The sequence below is a fragment of the Megascapheus bottae genome, chromosome 35 (assembly GCF_031878675.1).
Source record: "Megascapheus bottae isolate mThoBot1 chromosome 35, mThoBot2.hap1, whole genome shotgun sequence".
Lineage (NCBI taxonomy): Eukaryota > Metazoa > Chordata > Mammalia > Rodentia > Geomyidae > Megascapheus > Megascapheus bottae.
Genome location: NC_143543.1, coordinates 3696803 through 3724199, shown reverse-complemented (window position 1 = coordinate 3724199; position 27397 = coordinate 3696803). Strand labels below are relative to the sequence as shown.

Sequence of the window (27397 nt, the reverse complement as noted above, 5' to 3'; positions counted from 1 at the left end):
TGTTCATGCCCGGAAACCCTGCTACTCGGATATTCTCAGATCTCAGCTGTCAGATCACCATCCAAGCCATCCTTTGCAGTAAAGACTCTTAGAGTCTCATCCATGGTAAATGTCCACAGATGACACAAATAAATCTGTAGCTCAGTAGGAGACAGTTGTCCTTGAGCATGAAGATTCAAGGACGGTGCAAATGATCCTATACTGGCAGGAACCAACACACACACACACACACACACACACACACACACACACACACACACGGAGAGAAAGACAGACAGACAGACAGACAGACAGACAGACAGACAGACAGACTCAGGGAGACAGAGATACAGTGAGAGGGACAGAGAGAGAGAGAGACAGATAGAGTCATGAGGGAAAGACCATTAAACCCATGATCATTTTCAAACAGGCACATAGCAAATCTTTGTGGGGGTGGGTGTTTAATGTCATGGAAAACTCAACATAGACTGCAGAAAGCAAAGAATGCTTTCCACTTTCCCCCATATACTTAGTGGTGAAAATCTGAGTGGCTGAAGGTGCCATGCTTGAGCTCTGAAACCATGCACCTTCTGCATTCAAATCACAGTTCTTTTGCAGTACTAGAAGAAATATTCCTTCACGAGCACCCAAAACCTCACACTCAAAATCCTGCACTGGGCAGGGAAGTCCAGGGCTCTCTAAGTGATGGCTCAAGTTCCACCTAGTAACAAGATGGCCTTGAATTGTGTTGTTTGGGTTTGTTTGGTTTTCTTTGTGTGTTTCTTTGTTCTCCCAGTCCTTGGCCTTGAACTCATTGCCTGACTGCTGTCTTTGGGCCTTCACAATTCCACAACTCTACCACTTGAGACACAATAGCACTTCCAGCCTTTTTCTCTGTATGTGCTACTGAGAAAGCAAATGAAGTCTTGGTGCAGGGACGGCAAGCACTGTTCCAAGTAGCCAACATCCCACGCTCTAAGAATTCTTTTTGAATGTGCTCTTCCAAACCTTGACTTCTTCCCCCATCTGATTGGCTTTGCATTTAGAACTGCCCAGGCATTTTCGTGGCCTTGGAGAGAGAAGGGCATCTAGGTGATTGCCTGAGGCACTGCCCTTAATTTGTGGGGTCAATTTCATTGCATGTGAGTCATGAAACTGGAAAACTATGTGTATAACACCTTCAAAAGCAAGTAATTTAAAAGGTTTCACATGTTTGACAGGCAGACAGACAGACAGACAGACAGACAGACAGACAGACAGACAGACAGACAAGGTCATTTGGGGCAGAAGTTTGAGGTTGTCTTTCTTCAAATGGGCTATGAGGTTCCTGGAATTCTAGGGATGGCGTGATATCAGTGGGCCCTATCATGGTTGAACCATGTGGTGAGTTTGTAAACAAAACTAGGTGAGAAAACAAACTCTTCTTGGTAGAGTGTATGGTGAGAGAACAGAGAAGCCACTGGGTGAAAGTCAATTAATCTGCAAGGGAGAGTTTCTTGGGGTCACAAGTGTGACCAGAAAAGGGCCAGGGGTACAGACAGGTGAGGAAGAGTGAGATGGGGGGGTGGCTTAATGGCCCCGGAGCTACTGCAGGCCTGAGGAGACAGGGCGGGTCAGGCTCACAGGGTGTGTCCATCTCCATTGAAACTGGAGTCGGTCCAGACCAGTTCCCAGGGACTGAACTCACAGGGAGCCGGGCTTTGTAGATACCCAGCTCAGTATGGAAGAATTTGAGCACCCCCATTACCTGATGGGTGGGTGGGTGACCAACTCCAGGAGGACTGGGTGATTTTCCATGATTCCAAATGCAGCTGTTGAGCCACCTTGGCATCGTGGAAATTTGGAGTCTATCGCTGGTGTCTCTTACTGGATGCAAACATGAGGGTATGGCCGACATCAGGGGGCTACATCTGGATCTTTGACACTCCTACTGAATCTATGTCACCTAAGTAAAGAGTAAAGTCAATTCCCAGTGAGAGTGTGGACTGAGAAGTGTTTGGGAAATCGTACCAGGCTATCCACATTTCTAGAGGCTGTGCCCATTCACTTCTTCCTCTACTGATTAGGTTGTGTAGGAACCAGCATTTGTCTTCCACTAATAGACTCTCATCTCGAATAAACTCCTCGGAAAAAGTCAGAGATACTGTTGTGCCTCAAGAGGGAAAGCAGTAACCTTGGCTATCCAGAGCGAAGGTACACTTTCCAGATCCGACTGAAAGTTCAAGGACCAGCACAGAAAACAAAGGCTGGAAGACAGGGATACATGAAGTCATTGGGATGCTCTAAAGTTTGGCTGAAACAACTCTGCTGATCCTTTGCATGCTTAGAAAAAGGAAACATCCATGGGAATGTCTGGAGTGATGCAGGTGTCCCAGTGGGAAATGGATGTGTTGCAACGTGATTGACATTCCAAAGAGAAGGTGGAATGTTTGGGACACACCTTTAATCCCCGATCAGCTTTGGAGAAGAGAATAGTTGGAATTCACTGGGAGTGGCTATCCCACCAGGGTGTAATGGCTCAGAAATGCCACCCATTGCTCCTCTCTGATTGGTGGATATGCAATGGAGTGGAGGGGTTGGCTTAGGAAGATAGCAAAGTGCGCTCTAGAACAGAAGCTGAGTCCTGGAGCCTTCAGTCCATTCCCGAGCGGGCTTTGATTCAGACAGCCCTGCACAGCGGCTCCACAGCTCAGCCATCAGGATGAGCACCACGGCCCCGTGCTCCCTGCAACTTGTAGCCATGCAAAGTCTACTGAGCAACCAGTCCCTGGCCATCTCTGCCCTGGAGGATTTGCCGAGGCTTTCCTTCCCCGAGTTCTTCATGGAGGCCTATGCCCAGGGACACACAGAGGTAGTGAAGGCCATGGTGAAGTGCTGGCCATTCCCATGCCTCCCCTTGGGTGACCTGACAAGGCCACCAGACCTGGGAACCATGAAAGCTGTCTTGGACGGCCTGGAAATGCTACTTGCCACGAAGGAGCGCCCCAGTCACTGGCAATTGCAAGTTGTGGAACTACGGAAGGTGTACCCCAACATCTGGACACGGGGCTACCACTCCATGGCCCGCATCTCTCACCCAGGGCTTCTGAATGCCAGGCCGACAGGCAGCGGCCGTTCACAGAGCAGTGGAGAGCAGCCCTTGTGGATATTCATGGACCTGACCATCGACCGTTTCCAGAATGAATGGCAAGACTACCTGGTCCAGTGGGCCAGGAAGAGGAAACAACGTGTCCAGCTGTGCTCAAGGAAGCTGCAGATACTGACTGGCTCCGCCTCCACAATTCAGAAAGCTCTGCTTCTGCTGAGGCTCGACTCCATCCAGGAACTGGGCTTGAGTAAGTTCTCGCGTGGAGGAACCGTGAAAACTTTGGCTCCTTACCTGGGCTACATGAAGAACCTACAGCTCCTCAGCTTGTCCAGGATGAGTGCCAGCTGCTACACGCGCAGCCCCAAGGATTCCTGCAAATTCGCGGCACATCTGGGGCAGCTGCACCATCTCCAGGAGCTTCATCTGCATGACGTGCTCTTCTCTTCTGAAAACATGCCTGCCATCCTCAGAAGCCTGAAGCCACTCAAGACCTTCTCTTTGAGTTCGTGTCTGCTCACAGAAGACAACCTAAGGTTTTTATCCCTGTGTTCTTGTACTAGCCAACTCAAGCACCTGCGCTTGAGGAGTTTGTTGATGCTCCACTTCAGTCCTGAGCCCCTGCAAGCCCTCCTGGAGAATGGCACCCACACCTTGGAGACCCTGGCCCTGGAGGACTGTGACATCACTGACTCCCAGCTCTCGGCTCTCCTGCCTACCCTGAGCCGTTGCTCTCTGCTCGGCTTCTTCAGTTTCTATGGAAACCGCCTCTCCGTGGCCAGCCTGCACAACCTGCTGAACCACACTGCCCAGCTCAGCCACTTGACTCGAGGGATCTATCCTGCCCCGCTGGAGAGCTACAGCGTTCTAGACTGGTGGCACCGACACATCCACGCTGACTCTTGGAGATTTGCCCAGGTGCGCACTGGCTTGTCACAGATGTTCAGAGAAATGGGGCCAAACCACAAGGTCCAGATCTGTACCCGTTTTGACCATCGCACAGACAGGGGCCAATTCTACAGCCTGGCACCTGATGGCTCCTGGGTGCTCACACAGGAGGCTCTTCCTGTCCTTTCACCTCTGCCTCTGTAGCAGCACAATCCACTTAGCAACAGTCTGGGGAACTCCAGCAACGAAAGTAAGGTCAGAAGTCAATGCTTCCGTGAACAGCAGTGCTACTGTACAGTGTTGTTGAAAGGGAATGAGCCTCTGCTCTTGAAATTTTCACTTCAATGATGGCTTTGGAAGCCCAAGAGTGTGTTTGGTGGTCGATGAGTCCTGTGCACTGTCCATCAGCATAGGGACAATTCAGCCTGGGAAGAACTGTTCCTACCTGACTGGAGGAAAACCTCCCACGCATGGACAATCCCTGTGTAAACATCATTTTACTGTTTCAACCCCTAAATAAAAAATAGAAAAAGGAAAAATTGTGTGGAAAGCTGTCATTTCTCATCACTGAAGAGGGCCAGTCTTGTTCATGCCCGGAATCCCTGCTACTCGGATATTCTCAGATCTCAGCTGTCAGATCACCATCCAAGCCATCCTTTGCAGTAAAGACTCTTAGAGTCTCATCCATGGTAAACGTCCACAGATGACACAAATAAATCTGTAGCTCAGTAGGAGACAGTTGTCCTTGAGCATGAAGATTCAAGGACGGTGCAAATGATCCTATACTGGCAGGAACCAACACACACACACACACACACACACACACACACACACGGAGAGAAAGACAGACAGACAGACAGACAGACAGACAGACAGACAGACAGACAGACTCAGGGAGACAGAGATACAGTGAGAGGGACAGAGAGAGAGAGAGACAGATAGAGTCATGAGGGAAAGACCATTAAACCCATGATCATTTTCAAACAGGCACATAGCAAATCTTTGTGGGGGTGGGTGTTTAATGTCATGGAAAACTCAACATAGACTGCAGAAAGCAAAGAATGCTTTCCACTTTCCCCCATATACTTAGTGGTGAAAATCTGAGTGGCTGAAGGTGCCATGCTTGAGCTCTGAAACCATGCACCTTCTGCATTCAAATCACAGTTCTTTTGCAGTACTAGAAGAAATATTCCTTCACGAGCACCCAAAACCTCACACTCAAAATCCTGCACTGGGCAGGGAAGTCCAGGGCTCTCTAAGTGATGGCTCAAGTTCCACCTAGTAACAGGATGGCCTTGAATTGTGTTGTTTGGGTTTGTTTGGTTTTCTTTGTGTGTTTCTTTGTTCTCCCAGTCCTTGGCCTTGAACTCATTGCCTGACTGCTGTCTTTGGGCCTTCACAATTCCACAACTCTACCACTTGAGACACAATAGCACTTCCAGCCTTTTTCTCTGTATGTGCTACTGAGAAAGCAAATGAAGTCTTGGTGCAGGGACGGCAAGCACTGTTCCAAGTAGCCAACATCCCACGCTCTAAGAATTCTTTTTGAATGTGCTCTTCCAAACCTTGACTTCTTCCCCCATCTGATTGGCTTTGCATTTAGAACTGCCCAGGCATTTTCGTGGCCTTGGAGAGAGAAGGGCATCTAGGTGATTGCCTGAGGCACTGCCCTTAATTTGTGGGGTCAATTTCATTGCATGTGAGTCATGAAACTGGAAAACTATGTGTATAACACCTTCAAAAGCAAGTAATTTAAAAGGTTTCACATGTTTGACAGGCAGACAGACAGACAGACAGACAGACAGACAGACAGACAAGGTCATTTGGGGCAGAAGTTTGAGGTTGTCTTTCTTCAAATGGGCTATGAGGTTCCTGGAATTCTAGGGATGGCGTGATATCAGTGGGCCCTATCATGGTTGAACCATGTGGTGAGTTTGTAAACAAAACTAGGTGAGAAAACAAACTCTTCTTGGTAGAGTGTATGGTGAGAGAACAGAGAAGCCACTGGGTGAAAGTCAATTAATCTGCAAGGGAGAGTTTCTTGGGGTCACAAGTGTGACCAGAAAAGGGCCAGGGGTACAGACAGGTGAGGAAGAGTGAGATGGGGGGGTGGCTTAATGGCCCCGGAGCTACTGCAGGCCTGAGGAGACAGGGCGGGTCAGGCTCACAGGGTGTGTCCATCTCCATTGAAACTGGAGTCGGTCCAGACCAGTTCCCAGGGACTGAACTCACAGGGAGCCGGGCTTTGTAGATACCCAGCTCAGTATGGAAGAATTTGAGCACCCCCATTACCTGATGGGTGGGTGGGTGACCAACTCCAGGAGGACTGGGTGATTTTCCATGATTCCAAATGCAGCTGTTGAGCCACCTTGGCATCGTGGAAATTTGGAGTCTATCGCTGGTGTCTCTTACTGGATGCAAACATGAGGGTATGGCTGACATCAGGGGGCTACATCTGGATCTTTGACACTCCTACTGAATCTATGTCACCTAAGTAAAGAGTAAAGTCAATTCCCAGTGAGAGTGTGGACTGAGAAGTGTTTGGGAAATCGTACCAGGCTATCCACATTTCTAGAGGCTGTGCCCATTCACTTCTTCCTCTACTGATTAGGTTGTGTAGGAACCAGCATTTGTCTTCCACTAATAGACTCTCATCTCGAATAAACTCCTCGGAAAAAGTGGGAGATACTGTTGTGCCTCAAGAGGGAAAGCAGTAACCTTGGCTATCCAGAGCGAAGGTACACTTTCCAGATCCGACTGAAAGTTCAAGGACCAGCACAGAAAACAAAGGCTGGAAGACAGGGATACATGAAGTCATTGGGATGCTCTAAAGTTTGGCTGAAACAACTCTGCTGATCCTTTGCATGCTTAGAAAAAGGAAACATCCATGGGAATGTCTGGAGTGATGCAGGTGTCCCAGTGGGAAATGGATGTGTTGCAACGTGATTGACATTCCAAAGAGAAGGTGGAATGTTTGGGACACACCTTTAATCCCCGATCAGCTTTGGAGAAGAGAATAGTTGGAATTCACTGGGAGTGGCTATCCCACCAGGGTGTAATGGCTCAGAAATGCCACCCATTGCTCCTCTCTGATTGGTGGATATGCAATGGAGTGGAGGGGTTGGCTTAGGAAGATAGCAAAGTGCGCTCTAGAACAGAAGCTGAGTCCTGGAGCCTTCAGTCCATTCCCGAGCGGGCTTTGATTCAGACAGCCCTGCACAGCGGCTCCACAGCTCAGCCATCAGGATGAGCACCACGGCCCCGTGCTCCCTGCAACTTGTAGCCATGCAAAGTCTACTGAGCAACCAGTCCCTGGCCATCTCTGCCCTGGAGGATTTGCCGAGGCTTTCCTTCCCCGAGTTCTTCATGGAGGCCTATGCCCAGGGACACACAGAGGTAGTGAAGGCCATGGTGAAGTGCTGGCCATTCCCCTGCCTCCCCTTGGGTGACCTGACAAGGCCACCAGACCTGGGAACCATGAAAGCTGTCTTGGACGGCCTGGAAATGCTACTTGCCACGAAGGAGCGCCCCAGTCACTGGCAATTGCAAGTTGTGGAACTACGGAAGGTGTACCCCAACATCTGGACACGGGGCTACCACTCCATGGCCCGCATCTCTCACCCAGGGCTTCTGAATGCCAGGCCGACAGGCAGCGGCCGTTCACAGAGCAGTGGAGAGCAGCCCTTGTGGATATTCATGGACCTGACCATCGACCGTTTCCAGAATGAATGGCAAGACTACCTGGTCCAGTGGGCCAGGAAGAGGAAACAACGTGTCCAGCTGTGCTCAAGGAAGCTGCAGATACTGACTGGCTCCGCCTCCACAATTCAGAAAGCTCTGCTTCTGCTGAGGCTCGACTCCATCCAGGAACTGGGCTTGAGTAAGTTCTCGCGTGGAGGAACCGTGAAAACTTTGGCTCCTTACCTGGGCTACATGAAGAACCTACAGCTCCTCAGCTTGTCCAGGATGAGTGCCAGCTGCTACACGTGCAGCCCCAAGGATTCCTGCAAATTCGCGGCACATCTGGGGCAGCTGCACCATCTCCAGGAGCTTCATCTGCATGACGTGCTCTTCTCTTCTGAAAACATGCCTGCCATCCTCAGAAGCCTGAAGCCACTCAAGACCTTCTCTTTGAGTTCGTGTCTGCTCACAGAAGACAACCTAAGGTTTTTATCCCTGTGTTCTTGTACTAGCCAACTCAAGCACCTGCGCTTGAGGAGTTTGTTGATGCTCCACTTCAGTCCTGAGCCCCTGCAAGCCCTCCTGGAGAATGGCACCCACACCTTGGAGACCCTGGCCCTGGAGGACTGTGACATCACTGACTCCGAGCTCTCAGCTCTCCTGCCTACCCTGAGCCGTTGCTCTCTGCTCGGCTTCTTCAGTTTCTATGGAAACCGCCTCTCCGTGGCCAGCCTGCACAACCTGCTGAACCACACTGCCCGGCTCAGCCACTTGACTCGAGGGATCTATCCTGCCCCGCTGGAGAGCTACAGCGTTCTAGACTGGTGGCACCGACACATCCACGCTGACTCTTGGAGATTTGCCCAGGTGCGCACTGGCTTGTCACAGATGTTCAGAGAAATGGGGCCAAACCACAAGGTCCAGATCTGTACCCGTTTTGACCATCGCACAGACAGGGGCCAATTCTACAGCCTGGCACCTGATGGCTCCTGGGTGCTCACACAGGAGGCTCTTCCTGTCCTTTCACCTCTGCCTCTGTAGCAGCACAATCCACTTAGCAACAGTCTGGGGAACTCCAGCAACGAAAGTAAGGTCAGAAGTCAATGCTTCCGTGAACAGCAGTGCTACTGTACAGTGTTGTTGAAAGGGAATGAGCCTCTGCTCTTGAAATTTTCACTTCAATGATGGCTTTGGAAGCCCAAGAGTGTGTTTGGTGGTCGATGAGTCCTGTGCACTGTCCATCAGCATAGGGACAATTCAGCCTGGGAAGAACTGTTCCTACCTGACTGGAGGAAAACCTCCCACGCATGGACACTCCCTGTGTAAACATCATTTTACTGTTTCAACCCCTAAATAAAAAATAGAAAAAGGAAAAATTGTGTGGAAAGCTGTCATTTCTCATCACTGAAGAGGGCCAGTCTTGTTCATGCCCGGAAACCCTGCTACTCGGATATTCTCAGATCTCAGCTGTCAGATCACCATCCAAGCCATCCTTTGCAGTAAAGACTCTTAGAGTCTCATCCATGGTAAACGTCCACAGATGACACAAATAAATCTGTAGCTCAGTAGGAGACAGTTGTCCTTGAGCATGAAGATTCAAGGACGGTGCAAATGATCCTATACTGGCAGCAACCAACACACACACACACACACACACACACACACACACACACACACACACACGGAGAGAAAGACAGACACACAGACAGACAGACTCAGGGAGACAGAGATACAGTGAGAGGGACAGAGAGAGAGAGAGAGAGACAGAGTCATGAGGGAAAGACCATTAAACCCATGATCATTTTCAAACAGGCACATAGCAAATCTTTGTGGGGGTGGGTGTTTAATGTCATGGAAAACTCAACATAGACTGCAGAAAGCAAAGAATGCTTTCCACTTTCCCCCATATACTTAGTGGTGAAAATCTGAGTGGCTGAAGGTGCCATGCTTGAGCTCTGAAACCATGCACCTTCTGCATTCAAATCACAGTTCTTTTGCAGTACTAGAAGAAATATTCCTTCACGAGCACCCAAAACCTCACACTCAAAATCCTGCACTGGGCAGGGAAGTCCAGGGCTCTCTAAGTGATGGCTCAAGTTCCACCTAGTAACAAGATGGCCTTGAATTGTGTTGTTTGGGTTTGTTTGGTTTTCTTTGTGTGTTTCTTTGTTCTCCCAGTCCTTGGCCTTGAACTCATTGCCTGACTGCTGTCTTTGGGCCTTCACAATTCCACAACTCTACCACTTGAGACACAATAGCACTTCCAGCCTTTTTCTCTGTATGTGCTACTGAGAAAGCAAATGAAGTCTTGGTGCAGGGACGGCAAGCACTGTTCCAAGTAGCCAACATCCCACGCTCTAAGAATTCTTTTTGAATGTGCTCTTCCAAACCTTGACTTCTTCCCCCATCTGATTGGCTTTGCATTTAGAACTGCCCAGGCATTTTCGTGGCCTTGGAGAGAGAAGGGCATCTAGGTGATTGCCTGAGGCACTGCCCTTAATTTGTGGGGTCAATTTCATTGCATGTGAGTCATGAAACTGGAAAACTATGTGTATAACACCTTCAAAAGCAAGTAATTTAAAAGGTTTCACATGTTTGACAGGCAGACAGACAGACAGACAGACAGACAGACAGACAGACAGACAGACAAGGTCATTTGGGGCAGAAGTTTGAGGTTGTCTTTCTTCAAATGGGCTATGAGGTTCCTGGAATTCTAGGGATGGCGTGATATCAGTGGGCCCTATCATGGTTGAACCATGTGGTGAGTTTGTAAACAAAACTAGGTGAGAAAACAAACTCTTCTTGGTAGAGTGTATGGTGAGAGAACAGAGAAGCCACTGGGTGAAAGTCAATTAATCTGCAAGGGAGAGTTTCTTGGGGTCACAAGTGTGACCAGAAAAGGGCCAGGGGTACAGACAGGTGAGGAAGAGTGAGATGGGGGTGTGGCTTAATGGCCCCGGAGCTACTGCAGGCCTGAGGAGACAGGGCGGGTCAGGCTCACAGGGTGTGTCCATCTCCATTGAAACTGGAGTCGGTCCAGACCAGTTCCCAGGGACTGAACTCACAGGGAGCCGGGCTTTGTAGATACCCAGCTCAGTATGGAAGAATTTGAGCACCCCCATTACCTGATGGGTGGGTGGGTGACCAACTCCAGGAGGACTGGGTGATTTTCCATGATTCCAAATGCAGCTGTTGAGCCACCTTGGCATCGTGGAAATTTGGAGTCTATCGCTGGTGTCTCTTACTGGATGCAAACATGAGGGTATGGCCGACATCAGGGGGCTACATCTGGATCTTTGACACTCCTACTGAATCTATGTCACCTAAGTAAAGAGTAAAGTCAATTCCCAGTGAGAGTGTGGACTGAGAAGTGTTTGGGAAATCGTACCAGGCTATCCACATTTCTAGAGGCTGTGCCCATTCACTTCTTCCTCTACTGATTAGGTTGTGTAGGAACCAGCATTTGTCTTCCACTAATAGACTCTCATCTCGAATAAACTCCTCGGAAAAAGTCAGAGATACTGTTGTGCCTCAAGAGGGAAAGCAGTAACCTTGGCTATCCAGAGCGAAGGTACACTTTCCAGATCCGACTGAAAGTTCAAGGACCAGCACAGAAAACAAAGGCTGGAAGACAGGGATACATGAAGTCATTGGGATGCTCTAAAGTTTGGCTGAAACAACTCTGCTGATCCTTTGCATGCTTAGAAAAAGGAAACATCCATGGGAATGTCTGGAGTGATGCAGGTGTCCCAGTGGGAAATGGATGTGTTGCAACGTGATTGACATTCCAAAGAGAAGGTGGAATGTTTGGGACACACCTTTAATCCCCGATCAGCTTTGGAGAAGAGAATAGTTGGAATTCACTGGGAGTGGCTATCCCACCAGGGTGTAATGGCTCAGAAATGCCACCCATTGCTCCTCTCTGATTGGTGGATATGCAATGGAGTGGAGGGGTTGGCTTAGGAAGATAGCAAAGTGCGCTCTAGAACAGAAGCTGAGTCCTGGAGCCTTCAGTCCATTCCCGAGCGGGCTTTGATTCAGACAGCCCTGCACAGCGGCTCCACAGCTCAGCCATCAGGATGAGCACCACGGCCCCGTGCTCCCTGCAACTTGTAGCCATGCAAAGTCTACTGAGCAACCAGTCCCTGGCCATCTCTGCCCTGGAGGATTTGCCGAGGCTTTCCTTCCCCGAGTTCTTCATGGAGGCCTATGCCCAGGGACACACAGAGGTAGTGAAGGCCATGGTGAAGTGCTGGCCATTCCCCTGCCTCCCCTTGGGTGACCTGACAAGGCCACCAGACCTGGGAACCATGAAAGCTGTCTTGGACGGCCTGGAAATGCTACTTGCCACGAAGGAGCGCCCCAGTCACTGGCAATTGCAAGTTGTGGAACTACGGAAGGTGTACCCCAACATCTGGACACGGGGCTACCACTCCATGGCCCGCATCTCTCACCCAGGGCTTCTGAATGCCAGGCCGACAGGCAGCGGCCGTTCACAGAGCAGTGGAGAGCAGCCCTTGTGGATATTCATGGACCTGACCATCGACCGTTTCCAGAATGAATGGCAAGACTACCTGGTCCAGTGGGCCAGGAAGAGGAAACAACGTGTCCAGCTGTGCTCAAGGAAGCTGCAGATACTGACTGGCTCCGCCTCCACAATTCAGAAAGCTCTGCTTCTGCTGAGGCTCGACTCCATCCAGGAACTGGGCTTGAGTAAGTTCTCGCGTGGAGGAACCGTGAAAACTTTGGCTCCTTACCTGGGCTACATGAAGAACCTACAGCTCCTCAGCTTGTCCAGGATGAGTGCCAGCTGCTACACGCGCAGCCCCAAGGATTCCTGCAAATTCGCGGCACATCTGGGGCAGCTGCACCATCTCCAGGAGCTTTATCTGCATGACGTGCTCTTCTCTTCTGAAAACATGCCTGCCATCCTCAGAAGCCTGAAGCCACTCAAGACCTTCTCTTTGAGTTCGTGTCTGCTCACAGAAGACAACCTAAGGTTTTTATCCCTGTGTTCTTGTACTAGCCAACTCAAGCACCTGCGCTTGAGGAGTTTGTTGATGCTCCACTTCAGTCCTGAGCCCCTGCAAGCCCTCCTGGAGAATGGCACCCACACCTTGGAGACCCTGGCCCTGGAGGACTGTGACATCACTGACTCCCAGCTCTCGGCTCTCCTGCCTACCCTGAGCCGTTGCTCTCTGCTCGGCTTCTTCAGTTTCTATGGAAACCGCCTCTCCGTGGCCAGCCTGCACAACCTGCTGAACCACACTGCCCGGCTCAGCCACTTGACTCGAGGGATCTATCCTGCCCCGCTGGAGAGCTACAGCGTTCTAGACTGGTGGCACCGACACATCCACGCTGACTCTTGGAGATTTGCCCAGGTGCGCACTGGCTTGTCACAGATGTTCAGAGAAATGGGGCCAAACCACAAGGTCCAGGTCTGTACCCGTTTTGACCATCGCACAGACAGGGGCCAATTCTACAGCCTGGCACCTGATGGCTCCTGGGTGCTCACACAGGAGGCTCTTCCTGTCCTTTCACCTCTGCCTCTGTAGCAGCACAATCCACTTAGCAACAGTCTGGGGAACTCCAGCAACGAAAGTAAGGTCAGAAGTCAATGCTTCCGTGAACACCAGTGCTACTGTACAGTGTTGTTGAAAGGGAATGAGCCTCTGCTCTTGAAATTTTCACTTCAATGATGGCTTTGGAAGCCCAAGAGTGTGTTTGGTGGTCGATGAGTCCTGTGCACTGTCCATCAGCATAGGGACAATTCAGCCTGGGAAGAACTGTTCCTACCTGACTGGAGGAAAACCTCCCACGCATGGACAATCCCTGTGTAAACATCATTTTACTGTTTCAACCCCTAAATAAAAAATAGAAAAAGGAAAAATTGTGTGGAAAGCTGTCATTTCTCATCACTGAAGAGGGCCAGTCTTGTTCATGCCCAGAAACCCTGCTACTCGGATATTCTCAGATCTCAGCTGTCAGATCACCATCCAAGCCATCCTTTGCAGTAAAGACTCTTAGAGTCTCATCCATGGTAAACGTCCACAGATGACACAAATAAATCTGTAGCTCAGTAGGAGACAGTTGTCCTTGAGCATGAAGATTCAAGGACGGTGCAAATGATCCTATACTGGCAGGAACCAACACACACACACACACACACACACACACACACACACACACACACACGGAGAGAAAGACAGACACACAGACAGACAGACTCAGGGAGACAGAGATACAGTGAGAGGGACAGAGAGAGAGAGAGACAGATAGAGTCATGAGGGAAAGACCATTAAACCCATGATCATTTTCAAACAGGCACATAGCAAATCTTTGTGGGGGTGGGTGTTTAATGTCATGGAAAACTCAACATAGACTGCAGAAAGCAAAGAATGCTTTCCACTTTCCCCCATATACTTAGTGGTGAAAATCTGAGTGGCTGAAGGTGCCATGCTTGAGCTCTGAAACCATGCACCTTCTGCATTCAAATCACAGTTCTTTTGCAGTACTAGAAGAAATATTCCTTCACGAGCACCCAAAACCTCACACTCAAAATCCTGCACTGGGCAGGGAAGTCCAGGGCTCTCTAAGTGATGGCTCAAGTTCCACCTAGTAACAGGATGGCCTTGAATTGTGTTGTTTGGGTTTGTTTGGTTTTCTTTGTGTGTTTCTTTGTTCTCCCAGTCCTTGGCCTTGAACTCATTGCCTGACTGCTGTCTTTGGGCCTTCACAATTCCACAACTCTACCACTTGAGACACAATAGCACTTCCAGCCTTTTTCTCTGTATGTGCTACTGAGAAAGCAAATGAAGTCTTGGTGCAGGGACGGCAAGCACTGTTCCAAGTAGCCAACATCCCACGCTCTAAGAATTCTTTTTGAATGTGCTCTTCCAAACCTTGACTTCTTCCCCCATCTGATTGGCTTTGCATTTAGAACTGCCCAGGCATTTTCGTGGCCTTGGAGAGAGAAGGGCATCTAGGTGATTGCCTGAGGCACTGCCCTTAATTTGTGGGGTCAATTTCATTGCATGTGAGTCATGAAACTGGAAAACTATGTGTATAACACCTTCAAAAGCAAGTAATTTAAAAGGTTTCACATGTTTGACAGGCAGACAGACAGACAGACAGACAGACAGACAGACAGACAGACAAGGTCATTTGGGGCAGAAGTTTGAGGTTGTCTTTCTTCAAATGGGCTATGAGGTTCCTGGAATTCTAGGGATGGCGTGATATCAGTGGGCCCTATCATGGTTGAACCATGTGGTGAGTTTGTAAACAAAACTAGGTGAGAAAACAAACTCTTCTTGGTAGAGTGTATGGTGAGAGAACAGAGAAGCCACTGGGTGAAAGTCAATTAATCTGCAAGGGAGAGTTTCTTGGGGTCACAAGTGTGACCAGAAAAGGGCCAGGGGTACAGACAGGTGAGGAAGAGTGAGATGGGGGGGTGGCTTAATGGCCCCGGAGCTACTGCAGGCCTGAGGAGACAGGGCGGGTCAGGCTCACAGGGTGTGTCCATCTCCATTGAAACTGGAGTCGGTCCAGACCAGTTCCCAGGGACTGAACTCACAGGGAGCCGGGCTTTGTAGATACCCAGCTCAGTATGGAAGAATTTGAGCACCCCCATTACCTGATGGGTGGGTGGGTGACCAACTCCAGGAGGACTGGGTGATTTTCCATGATTCCAAATGCAGCTGTTGAGCCACCTTGGCATCGTGGAAATTTGGAGTCTATCGCTGGTGTCTCTTACTGGATGCAAACATGAGGGTATGGCCGACATCAGGGGGCTACATCTGGATCTTTGACACTCCTACTGAATCTATGTCACCTAAGTAAAGAGTAAAGTCAATTCCCAGTGAGAGTGTGGACTGAGAAGTGTTTGGGAAATCGTACCAGGCTATCCACATTTCTAGAGGCTGTGCCCATTCACTTCTTCCTCTACTGATTAGGTTGTGTAGGAACCAGCATTTGTCTTCCACTAATAGACTCTCATCTCGAATAAACTCCTCGGAAAAAGTCAGAGATACTGTTGTGCCTCAAGAGGGAAAGCAGTAACCTTGGCTATCCAGAGCGAAGGTACACTTTCCAGATCCGACTGAAAGTTCAAGGACCAGCACAGAAAACAAAGGCTGGAAGACAGGGATACATGAAGTCATTGGGATGCTCTAAAGTTTGGCTGAAACAACTCTGCTGATCCTTTGCATGCTTAGAAAAAGGAAACATCCATGGGAATGTCTGGAGTGATGCAGGTGTCCCAGTGGGAAATGGATGTGTTGCAACGTGATTGACATTCCAAAGAGAAGGTGGAATGTTTGGGACACACCTTTAATCCCCGATCAGCTTTGGAGAAGAGAATAGTTGGAATTCACTGGGAGTGGCTATCCCACCAGGGTGTAATGGCTCAGAAATGCCACCCATTGCTCCTCTCTGATTGGTGGATATGCAATGGAGTGGAGGGGTTGGCTTAGGAAGATAGCAAAGTGCGCTCTAGAACAGAAGCTGAGTCCTGGAGCCTTCAGTCCATTCCCGAGCGGGCTTTGATTCAGACAGCCCTGCACAGCGGCTCCACAGCTCAGCCATCAGGATGAGCACCACGGCCCCGTGCTCCCTGCAACTTGTAGCCATGCAAAGTCTACTGAGCAACCAGTCCCTGGCCATCTCTGCCCTGGAGGATTTGCCGAGGCTTTCCTTCCCCGAGTTCTTCATGGAGGCCTATGCCCAGGGACACACAGAGGTAGTGAAGGCCATGGTGAAGTGCTGGCCATTCCCCTGCCTCCCCTTGGGTGACCTGACAAGGCCACCAGACCTGGGAACCATGAAAGCTGTCTTGGACGGCCTGGAAATGCTACTTGCCACGAAGGAGCGCCCCAGTCACTGGCAATTGCAAGTTGTGGAACTACGGAAGGTGTACCCCAACATCTGGACACGGGGCTACCACTCCATGGCCCGCATCTCTCACCCAGGGCTTCTGAATGCCAGGCCGACAGGCAGCGGCCGTTCACAGAGCAGTGGAGAGCAGCCCTTGTGGATATTCATGGACCTGACCATCGACCGTTTCCAGAATGAATGGCAAGACTACCTGGTCCAGTGGGCCAGGAAGAGGAAACAACGTGTCCAGCTGTGCTCAAGGAAGCTGCAGATACTGACTGGCTCCGCCTCCACAATTCAGAAAGCTCTGCTTCTGCTGAGGCTCGACTCCATCCAGGAACTGGGCTTGAGTAAGTTCTCGCGTGGAGGAACCGTGAAAACTTTGGCTCCTTACCTGGGCTACATGAAGAACCTACAGCTCCTCAGCTTGTCCAGGATGAGTGCCAGCTGCTACACGTGCAGCCCCAAGGATTCCTGCAAATTCGCGGCACATCTGGGGCAGCTGCACCATCTCCAGGAGCTTCATCTGCATGACGTGCTCTTCTCTTCTGAAAACATGCCTGCCATCCTCAGAAGCCTGAAGCCACTCAAGACCTTCTCTTTGAGTTCGTGTCTGCTCACAGAAGACAACCTAAGGTTTTTATCCCTGTGTTCTTGTACTAGCCAACTCAAGCACCTGCGCTTGAGGAGTTTGTTGATGCTCCACTTCAGTCCTGAGCCCCTGCAAGCCCTCCTGGAGAATGGCACCCACACCTTGGAGACCCTGGCCCTGGAGGACTGTGACATCACTGACTCCCAGCTCTCAGCTCTCCTGCCTACCCTGAGCCGTTGCTCTCTGCTCGGCTTCTTCAGTTTCTATGGAAACCGCCTCTCCGTGGCCAGCCTGCACAACCTGCTGAACCACACTGCCCGGCTCAGCCACTTGACTCGAGGGATCTATCCTGCCCCGCTGGAGAGCTACAGCGTTCTAGACTGGTGGCACCGACACATCCACGCTGACTCTTGGAGATTTGCCCAGGTGCGCACTGGCTTGTCACAGATGTTCAGAGAAATGGGGCCAAACCACAAGGTCCAGGTCTGTACCCGTTTTGACCATCGCACAGACAGGGGCCAATTCTACAGCCTGGCACCTGATGGCTCCTGGGTGCTCACACAGGAGGCTCTTCCTGTCCTTTCACCTCTGCCTCTGTAGCAGCACAATCCACTTAGCAACAGTCTGGGGAACTCCAGCAACGAAAGTAAGGTCAGAAGTCAATGCTTCCGTGAACAGCAGTGCTACTGTACAGTGTTGTTGAAAGGGAATGAGCCTCTGCTCTTGAAATTTTCACTTCAATGATGGCTTTGGAAGCCCAAGAGTGTGTTTGGTGGTCGATGAGTCCTGTGCACTGTCCATCAGCATAGGGACAATTCAGCCTGGGAAGAACTGTTCCTACCTGACTGGAGGAAAACCTCCCACGCATGGACAATCCCTGTGTAAACATCATTTTACTGTTTCAACCCCTAAATAAAAAATAGAAAAAGGAAAAATTGTGTGGAAAGCTGTCATTTCTCATCACTGAAGAGGGCCAGTCTTGTTCATGCCCGGAAACCCTGCTACTCGGATATTCTCAGATCTCAGCTGTCAGATCACCATCCAAGCCATCCTTTGCAGTAAAGACTCTTAGAGTCTCATCCATGGTAAACGTCCACAGATGACACAAATAAATCTGTAGCTCAGTAGGAGACAGTTGTCCTTGAGCATGAAGATTCAAGGACGGTGCAAATGATCCTATACTGGCAGGAACCAACACACACACACACACACACACACACACACACACACACACACACACACACACACGGAGAGAAAGACAGACACACAGACAGACAGACTCAGGGAGACAGAGATACAGTGAGAGGGACAGAGAGAGAGAGAGACAGATAGAGTCATGAGGGAAAGACCATTAAACCCATGATCATTTTCAAACAGGCACATAGCAAATCTTTGTGGGGGTGGGTGTTTAATGTCATGGAAAACTCAACATAGACTGCAGAAAGCAAAGAATGCTTTCCACTTTCCCCCATATACTTAGTGGTGAAAATCTGAGTGGCTGAAGGTGCCATGCTTGAGCTCTGAAACCATGCACCTTCTGCATTCAAATCACAGTTCTTTTGCAGTACTAGAAGAAATATTCCTTCACGAGCACCCAAAACCTCACACTCAAAATCCTGCACTGGGCAGGGAAGTCCAGGGCTCTCTAAGTGATGGCTCAAGTTCCACCTAGTAACAGGATGGCCTTGAATTGTGTTGTTTGGGTTTGTTTGGTTTTCTTTGTGTGTTTCTTTGTTCTCCCAGTCCTTGGCCTTGAACTCATTGCCTGACTGCTGTCTTTGGGCCTTCACAATTCCACAACTCTACCACTTGAGACACAATAGCACTTCCAGCCTTTTTCTCTGTATGTGCTACTGAGAAAGCAAATGAAGTCTTGGTGCAGGGACGGCAAGCACTGTTCCAAGTAGCCAACATCCCACGCTCTAAGAATTCTTTTTGAATGTGCTCTTCCAAACCTTGACTTCTTCCCCCATCTGATTGGCTTTGCATTTAGAACTGCCCAGGCATTTTCGTGGCCTTGGAGAGAGAAGGGCATCTAGGTGATTGCCTGAGGCACTGCCCTTAATTTGTGGGGTCAATTTCATTGCATGTGAGTCATGAAACTGGAAAACTATGTGTATAACACCTTCAAAAGCAAGTAATTTAAAAGGTTTCACATGTTTGACAGGCAGACAGACAGACAGACAGACAGACAGACAGACAGACAGACAAGGTCATTTGGGGCAGAAGTTTGAGGTTGTCTTTCTTCAAATGGGCTATGAGGTTCCTGGAATTCTAGGGATGGCGTGATATCAGTGGGCCCTATCATGGTTGAACCATGTGGTGAGTTTGTAAACAAAACTAGGTGAGAAAACAAACTCTTCTTGGTAGAGTGTATGGTGAGAGAACAGAGAAGCCACTGGGTGAAAGTCAATTAATCTGCAAGGGAGAGTTTCTTGGGGTCACAAGTGTGACCAGAAAAGGGCCAGGGGTACAGACAGGTGAGGAAGAGTGAGATGGGGGGGTGGCTTAATGGCCCCGGAGCTACTGCAGGCCTGAGGAGACAGGGCGGGTCAGGCTCACAGGGTGTGTCCATCTCCATTGAAACTGGAGTCGGTCCAGACCAGTTCCCAGGGACTGAACTCACAGGGAGCCGGGCTTTGTAGATACCCAGCTCAGTATGGAAGAATTTGAGCACCCCCATTACCTGATGGGTGGGTGGGTGACCAACTCCAGGAGGACTGGGTGATTTTCCATGATTCCAAATGCAGCTGTTGAGCCACCTTGGCATCGTGGAAATTTGGAGTCTATCGCTGGTGTCTCTTACTGGATGCAAACATGAGGGTATGGCCGACATCAGGGGGCTACATCTGGATCTTTGACACTCCTACTGAATCTATGTCACCTAAGTAAAGAGTAAAGTCAATTCCCAGTGAGAGTGTGGACTGAGAAGTGTTTGGGAAATCGTACCAGGCTATCCACATTTCTAGAGGCTGTGCCCATTCACTTCTTCCTCTACTGATTAGGTTGTGTAGGAACCAGCATTTGTCTTCCACTAATAGACTCTCATCTCGAATAAACTCCTCGGAAAAAGTCAGAGATACTGTTGTGCCTCAAGAGGGAAAGCAGTAACCTTGGCTATCCAGAGCGAAGGTACACTTTCCAGATCCGACTGAAAGTTCAAGGACCAGCACAGAAAACAAAGGCTGGAAGACAGGGATACATGAAGTCATTGGGATGCTCTAAAGTTTGGCTGAAACAACTCTGCTGATCCTTTGCATGCTTAGAAAAAGGAAACATCCATGGGAATGTCTGGAGTGATGCAGGTGTCCCAGTGGGAAATGGATGTGTTGCAACGTGATTGACATTCCAAAGAGAAGGTGGAATGTTTGGGACACACCTTTAATCCCCGATCAGCTTTGGAGAAGAGAATAGTTGGAATTCACTGGGAGTGGCTATCCCACCAGGGTGTAATGGCTCAGAAATGCCACCCATTGCTCCTCTCTGATTGGTGGATATGCAATGGAGTGGAGGGGTTGGCTTAGGAAGATAGCAAAGTGCGCTCTAGAACAGAAGCTGAGTCCTGGAGCCTTCAGTCCATTCCCGAGCGGGCTTTGATTCAGACAGCCCTGCACAGCGGCTCCACAGCTCAGCCATCAGGATGAGCACCACGGCCCCGTGCTCCCTGCAACTTGTAGCCATGCAAAGTCTACTGAGCAACCAGTCCCTGGCCATCTCTGCCCTGGAGGATTTGCCGAGGCTTTCCTTCCCCGAGTTCTTCATGGAGGCCTATGCCCAGGGACACACAGAGGTAGTGAAGGCCATGGTGAAGTGCTGGCCATTCCCCTGCCTCCCCTTGGGTGACCTGACAAGGCCACCAGACCTGGGAACCATGAAAGCTGTCTTGGACGGCCTGGAAATGCTACTTGCCACGAAGGAGCGCCCCAGTCACTGGCAATTGCAAGTTGTGGAACTACGGAAGGTGTACCCCAACATCTGGACACGGGGCTACCACTCCATGGCCCGCATCTCTCACCCAGGGCTTCTGAATGCCAGGCCGACAGGCAGCGGCCGTTCACAGAGCAGTGGAGAGCAGCCCTTGTGGATATTCATGGACCTGACCATCGACCGTTTCCAGAATGAATGGCAAGACTACCTGGTCCAGTGGGCCAGGAAGAGGAAACAACGTGTCCAGCTGTGCTCAAGGAAGCTGCAGATACTGACTGGCTCCGCCTCCACAATTCAGAAAGCTCTGCTTCTGCTGAGGCTCGACTCCATCCAGGAACTGGGCTTGAGTAAGTTCTCGCGTGGAGGAACCGTGAAAACTTTGGCTCCTTACCTGGGCTACATGAAGAACCTACAGCTCCTCAGCTTGTCCAGGATGAGTGCCAGCTGCTACACGTGCAGCCCCAAGGATTCCTGCAAATTCGCGGCACATCTGGGGCAGCTGCACCATCTCCAGGAGCTTCATCTGCATGACGTGCTCTTCTCTTCTGAAAACATGCCTGCCATCCTCAGAAGCCTGAAGCCACTCAAGACCTTCTCTTTGAGTTCGTGTCTGCTCACAGAAGACAACCTAAGGTTTTTATCCCTGTGTTCTTGTACTAGCCAACTCAAGCACCTGCGCTTGAGGAGTTTGTTGATGCTCCACTTCAGTCCTGAGCCCCTGCAAGCCCTCCTGGAGAATGGCACCCACACCTTGGAGACCCTGGCCCTGGAGGACTGTGACATCACTGACTCCCAGCTCTCAGCTCTCCTGCCTACCCTGAGCCGTTGCTCTCTGCTCGGCTTCTTCAGTTTCTATGGAAACCGCCTCTCCGTGGCCAGCCTGCACAACCTGCTGAACCACACTGCCCGGCTCAGCCACTTGACTCGAGGGATCTATCCTGCCCCGCTGGAGAGCTACAGCGTTCTAGACTGGTGGCACCGACACATCCACGCTGACTCTTGGAGATTTGCCCAGGTGCGCACTGGCTTGTCACAGATGTTCAGAGAAATGGGGCCAAACCACAAGGTCCAGGTCTGTACCCGTTTTGACCATCGCACAGACAGGGGCCAATTCTACAGCCTGGCACCTGATGGCTCCTGGGTGCTCACACAGGAGGCTCTTCCTGTCCTTTCACCTCTGCCTCTGTAGCAGCACAATCCACTTAGCAACAGTCTGGGGAACTCCAGCAACGAAAGTAAGGTCAGAAGTCAATGCTTCCGTGAACAGCAGTGCTACTGTACAGTGTTGTTGAAAGGGAATGAGCCTCTGCTCTTGAAATTTTCACTTCAATGATGGCTTTGGAAGCCCAAGAGTGTGTTTGGTGGTCGATGAGTCCTGTGCACTGTCCATCAGCATAGGGACAATTCAGCCTGGGAAGAACTGTTCCTACCTGACTGGAGGAAAACCTCCCACGCATGGACAATCCCTGTGTAAACATCATTTTACTGTTTCAACCCCTAAATAAAAAATAGAAAAAGGAAAAATTGTGTGGAAAGCTGTCATTTCTCATCACTGAAGAGGGCCAGTCTTGTTCATGCCCGGAAACCCTGCTACTCGGATATTCTCAGATCTCAGCTCTCAGATCACCATCCAAGCCATCCTTTGCAGTAAAGACTCTTAGAGTCTCATCCATGGTAAACGTCCACAGATGACACAAATAAATCTGTAGCTCAGTAGGAGACAGTTGTCCTTGAGCATGAAGATTCAAGGACAGTGCAAATGATCCTATACTGGCAGGAACCAACACACACACACACACACACACACACACACACACACACGGAGAGAAAGACAGACAGACAGACAGACAGACAGACAGACAGACAGACAGACAGACTCAGGGAGACAGAGATACAGTGAGAGGGACAGAGAGAGAGAGAGACAGATATAGTCATGAGGGAAAGACCATTAAACCCATGATCATTTTCAAACAGGCACATAGCAAATCTTTGTGGGGGTGGGTGTTTAATGTCATGGAAAACTCAACATAGACTGCAGAAAGCAAAGAATGCTTTCCACTTTCCCCCATATACTTAGTGGTGAAAATCTGAGTGGCTGAAGGTGCCATGCTTGAGCTCTGAAACCATGCACCTTCTGCATTCAAATCACAGTTCTTTTGCAGTACTAGAAGAAATATTCCTTCACGAGCACCCAAAACCTCACACTCAAAATCCTGCACTGGGCAGGGAAGTCCAGGGCTCTCTAAGTGATGGCTCAAGTTCCACCTAGTAACAGGATGGCCTTGAATTGTGTTGTTTGGGTTTGTTTGGTTTTCTTTGTGTGTTTCTTTGTTCTCCCAGTCCTTGGCCTTGAACTCATTGCCTGACTGCTGTCTTTGGGCCTTCACAATTCCACAACTCTACCACTTGAGACACAATAGCACTTCCAGCCTTTTTCTCTGTATGTGCTACTGAGAAAGCAAATGAAGTCTTGGTGCAGGGACGGCAAGCACTGTTCCAAGTAGCCAACATCCCACGCTCTAAGAATTCTTTTTGAATGTGCTCTTCCAAACCTTGACTTCTTCCCCCATCTGATTGGCTTTGCATTTAGAACTGCCCAGGCATTTTCGTGGCCTTGGAGAGAGAAGGGCATCTAGGTGATTGCCTGAGGCACTGCCCTTAATTTGTGGGGTCAATTTCATTGCATGTGAGTCATGAAACTGGAAAACTATGTGTATAACACCTTCAAAAGCAAGTAATTTAAAAGGTTTCACATGTTTGACAGGCAGACAGACAGACAGACAGACAGACAGACAGACAGACAAGGTCATTTGGGGCAGAAGTTTGAGGTTGTCTTTCTTCAAATGGGCTATGAGGTTCCTGGAATTCTAGGGATGGCGTGATATCAGTGGGCCCTATCATGGTTGAACCATGTGGTGAGTTTGTAAACAAAACTAGGTGAGAAAACAAACTCTTCTTGGTAGAGTGTATGGTGAGAGAACAGAGAAGCCACTGGGTGAAAGTCAATTAATCTGCAAGGGAGAGTTTCTTGGGGTCACAAGTGTGACCAGAAAAGGGCCAGGGGTACAGACAGGTGAGGAAGAGTGAGATGGGGGGGTGGCTTAATGGCCCCGGAGCTACTGCAGGCCTGAGGAGACAGGGCGGGTCAGGCTCACAGGGTGTGTCCATCTCCATTGAAACTGGAGTCGGTCCAGACCAGTTCCCAGGGACTGAACTCACAGGGAGCCGGGCTTTGTAGATACCCAGCTCAGTATGGAAGAATTTGAGCACCCCCATTACCTGATGGGTGGGTGGGTGACCAACTCCAGGAGGACTGGGTGATTTTCCATGATTCCAAATGCAGCTGTTGAGCCACCTTGGCATCGTGGAAATTTGGAGTCTATCGCTGGTGTCTCTTACTGGATGCAAACATGAGGGTATGGCCGACATCAGGGGGCTACATCTGGATCTTTGACACTCCTACTGAATCTATGTCACCTAAGTAAAGAGTAAAGTCAATTCCCAGTGAGAGTGTGGACTGAGAAGTGTTTGGGAAATCGTACCAGGCTATCCACATTTCTAGAGGCTGTGCCCATTCACTTCTTCCTCTACTGATTAGGTTGTGTAGGAACCAGCATTTGTCTTCCACTAATAGACTCTCATCTCGAATAAACTCCTCGGAAAAAGTCAGAGATACTGTTGTGCCTCAAGAGGGAAAGCAGTAACCTTGGCTATCCAGAGCGAAGGTACACTTTCCAGATCCGACTGAAAGTTCAAGGACCAGCACAGAAAACAAAGGCTGGAAGACAGGGATACATGAAGTCATTGGGATGCTCTAAAGTTTGGCTGAAACAACTCTGCTGATCCTTTGCATGCTTAGAAAAAGGAAACATCCATGGGAATGTCTGGAGTGATGCAGGTGTCCCAGTGGGAAATGGATGTGTTGCAACGTGATTGACATTCCAAAGAGAAGGTGGAATGTTTGGGACACACCTTTAATCCCCGATCAGCTTTGGAGAAGAGAATAGTTGGAATTCACTGGGAGTGGCTATCCCACCAGGGTGTAATGGCTCAGAAATGCCACCCATTGCTCCTCTCTGATTGGTGGATATGCAATGGAGTGGAGGGGTTGGCTTAGGAAGATAGCAAAGTGCGCTCTAGAACAGAAGCTGAGTCCTGGAGCCTTCAGTCCATTCCCGAGCGGGCTTTGATTCAGACAGCCCTGCACAGCGGCTCCACAGCTCAGCCATCAGGATGAGCACCACGGCCCCGTGCTCCCTGCAACTTGTAGCCATGCAAAGTCTACTGAGCAACCAGTCCCTGGCCATCTCTGCCCTGGAGGATTTGCCGAGGCTTTCCTTCCCCGAGTTCTTCATGGAGGCCTATGCCCAGGGACACACAGAGGTAGTGAAGGCCATGGTGAAGTGCTGGCCATTCCCCTGCCTCCCCTTGGGTGACCTGACAAGGCCACCAGACCTGGGAACCATGAAAGCTGTCTTGGACGGCCTGGAAATGCTACTTGCCACGAAGGAGCGCCCCAGTCACTGGCAATTGCAAGTTGTGGAACTACGGAAGGTGTACCCCAACATCTGGACACGGGGCTACCACTCCATGGCCCGCATCTCTCACCCAGGGCTTCTGAATGCCAGGCCGACAGGCAGCGGCCGTTCACAGAGCAGTGGAGAGCAGCCCTTGTGGATATTCATGGACCTGACCATCGACCGTTTCCAGAATGAATGGCAAGACTACCTGGTCCAGTGGGCCAGGAAGAGGAAACAACGTGTCCAGCTGTGCTCAAGGAAGCTGCAGATACTGACTGGCTCCGCCTCCACAATTCAGAAAGCTCTGCTTCTGCTGAGGCTCGACTCCATCCAGGAACTGGGCTTGAGTAAGTTCTCGCGTGGAGGAACCGTGAAAACTTTGGCTCCTTACCTGGGCTACATGAAGAACCTACAGCTCCTCAGCTTGTCCAGGATGAGTGCCAGCTGCTACACGCGCAGCCCCAAGGATTCCTGCAAATTCGCGGCACATCTGGGGTAGCTGCACCATCTCCAGGAGCTTCATCTGCATGACGTGCTCTTCTCTTCTGAAAACATGCCTGCCATCCTCAGAAGCCTGAAGCCACTCAAGACCTTCTCTTTGAGTTCGTGTCTGCTCACAGAAGACAACCTAAGGTTTCTATCCCTGTGTTCTTGTACTAGCCAACTCAAGCACCTGCGCTTGAGGAGTTTGTTGATGCTCCACTTCAGTCCTGAGCCCCTGCAAGCCCTCCTGGAGAATGGCACCCACACCTTGGAGACCCTGGCCCTGGAGGACTGTGACATCACTGACTCCCAGCTCTCGGCTCTCCTGCCTACCCTGAGCCGTTGCTCTCTGCTCGGCTTCTTCAGTTTCTATGGAAACCGCCTCTCCGTGGCCAGCCTGCACAACCTGCTGAACCACACTGCCCGGCTCAGCCACTTGACTCGAGGGATCTATCCTGCCCCGCTGGAGAGCTACAGCGTTCTAGACTGATGGCACCGACACATCCACGCTGACTCTTGGAGATTTGCCCAGGTGCGCACTGGCTTGTCACAGATGTTCAGAGAAATGGGGCCAAACCACAAGGTCCAGATCTGTACCCGTTTTGACCATCGCACAGACAGGGGCCAATTCTACAGCCTGGCACCTGATGGCTCCTGGGTGCTCACACAGGAGGCTCTTCCTGTCCTTTCACCTCTGCCTCTGTAGCAGCACAATCCACTTAGCAACAGTCTGGGGAACTCCAGCAACGAAAGTAAGGTCAGAAGTCAATGCTTCCGTGAACAGCAGTGCTACTGTACAGTGTTGTTGAAAGGGAATGAGCCTCTGCTCTTGAAATTTTCACTTCAATGATGGCTTTGGAAGCCCAAGAGTGTGTTTGGTGGTCGATGAGTCCTGTGCACTGTCCATCAGCATAGGGACAATTCAGCCTGGGAAGAACTGTTCCTACCTGACTGGAGGAAAACCTCCCACGCATGGACAATCCCTGTGTAAACATCATTTTACTGTTTCAACCCCTAAATAAAAAATAGAAAAAGGAAAAATTGTGTGGAAAGCTGTCATTTCTCATCACTGAAGAGGGCCAGTCTTGTTCATGCCCGGAAACCCTGGTACTCGGATATTCTCAGATCTCAGCTGTCAGATCACCATCCAAGCCATCCTTTGCAGTAAAGACTCTTAGAGTCTCATCCATGGTAAACGTCCACAGATGACACAAATAAATCTGTAGCTCAGTAGGAGACAGTTGTCCTTGAGCATGAAGATTCAAGGACAGTGCAAATGATCCTATACTGGCAGGAACCAACACACACACACACACACACACACACACACACACACACACACACACACACGGAGAGAAAGACAGAGAGATA

The 27397-nt window shown here is 50.1% G+C and overlaps 6 pseudogenes; all 6 read left to right on the top strand.

Moving 5' to 3' along the window:
• The first annotated feature begins 2680 nt into the window (after positions 1 to 2680).
• LOC150042515 (PRAME family member 12 pseudogene) lies at positions 2681 to 4156 on the top strand (annotated as a pseudogene).
• Positions 4157 to 7198: 3042 nt separating this feature from the next.
• LOC150042514 (PRAME family member 7 pseudogene) lies at positions 7199 to 8674 on the top strand (annotated as a pseudogene).
• A 3038-nt stretch (positions 8675 to 11712) lies between these two features.
• On the top strand, positions 11713 to 13188 carry LOC150042513 (PRAME family member 12 pseudogene; annotated as a pseudogene).
• Positions 13189 to 16220: 3032 nt separating this feature from the next.
• On the top strand, positions 16221 to 17696 carry LOC150042512 (PRAME family member 7 pseudogene; annotated as a pseudogene).
• A 3040-nt stretch (positions 17697 to 20736) lies between these two features.
• On the top strand, positions 20737 to 22212 carry LOC150042511 (PRAME family member 7 pseudogene; annotated as a pseudogene).
• A 3044-nt stretch (positions 22213 to 25256) lies between these two features.
• Positions 25257 to 26516, top strand: LOC150042510 (PRAME family member 12 pseudogene; annotated as a pseudogene).
• Positions 26517 to 27397: the final 881 nt, after the last annotated feature.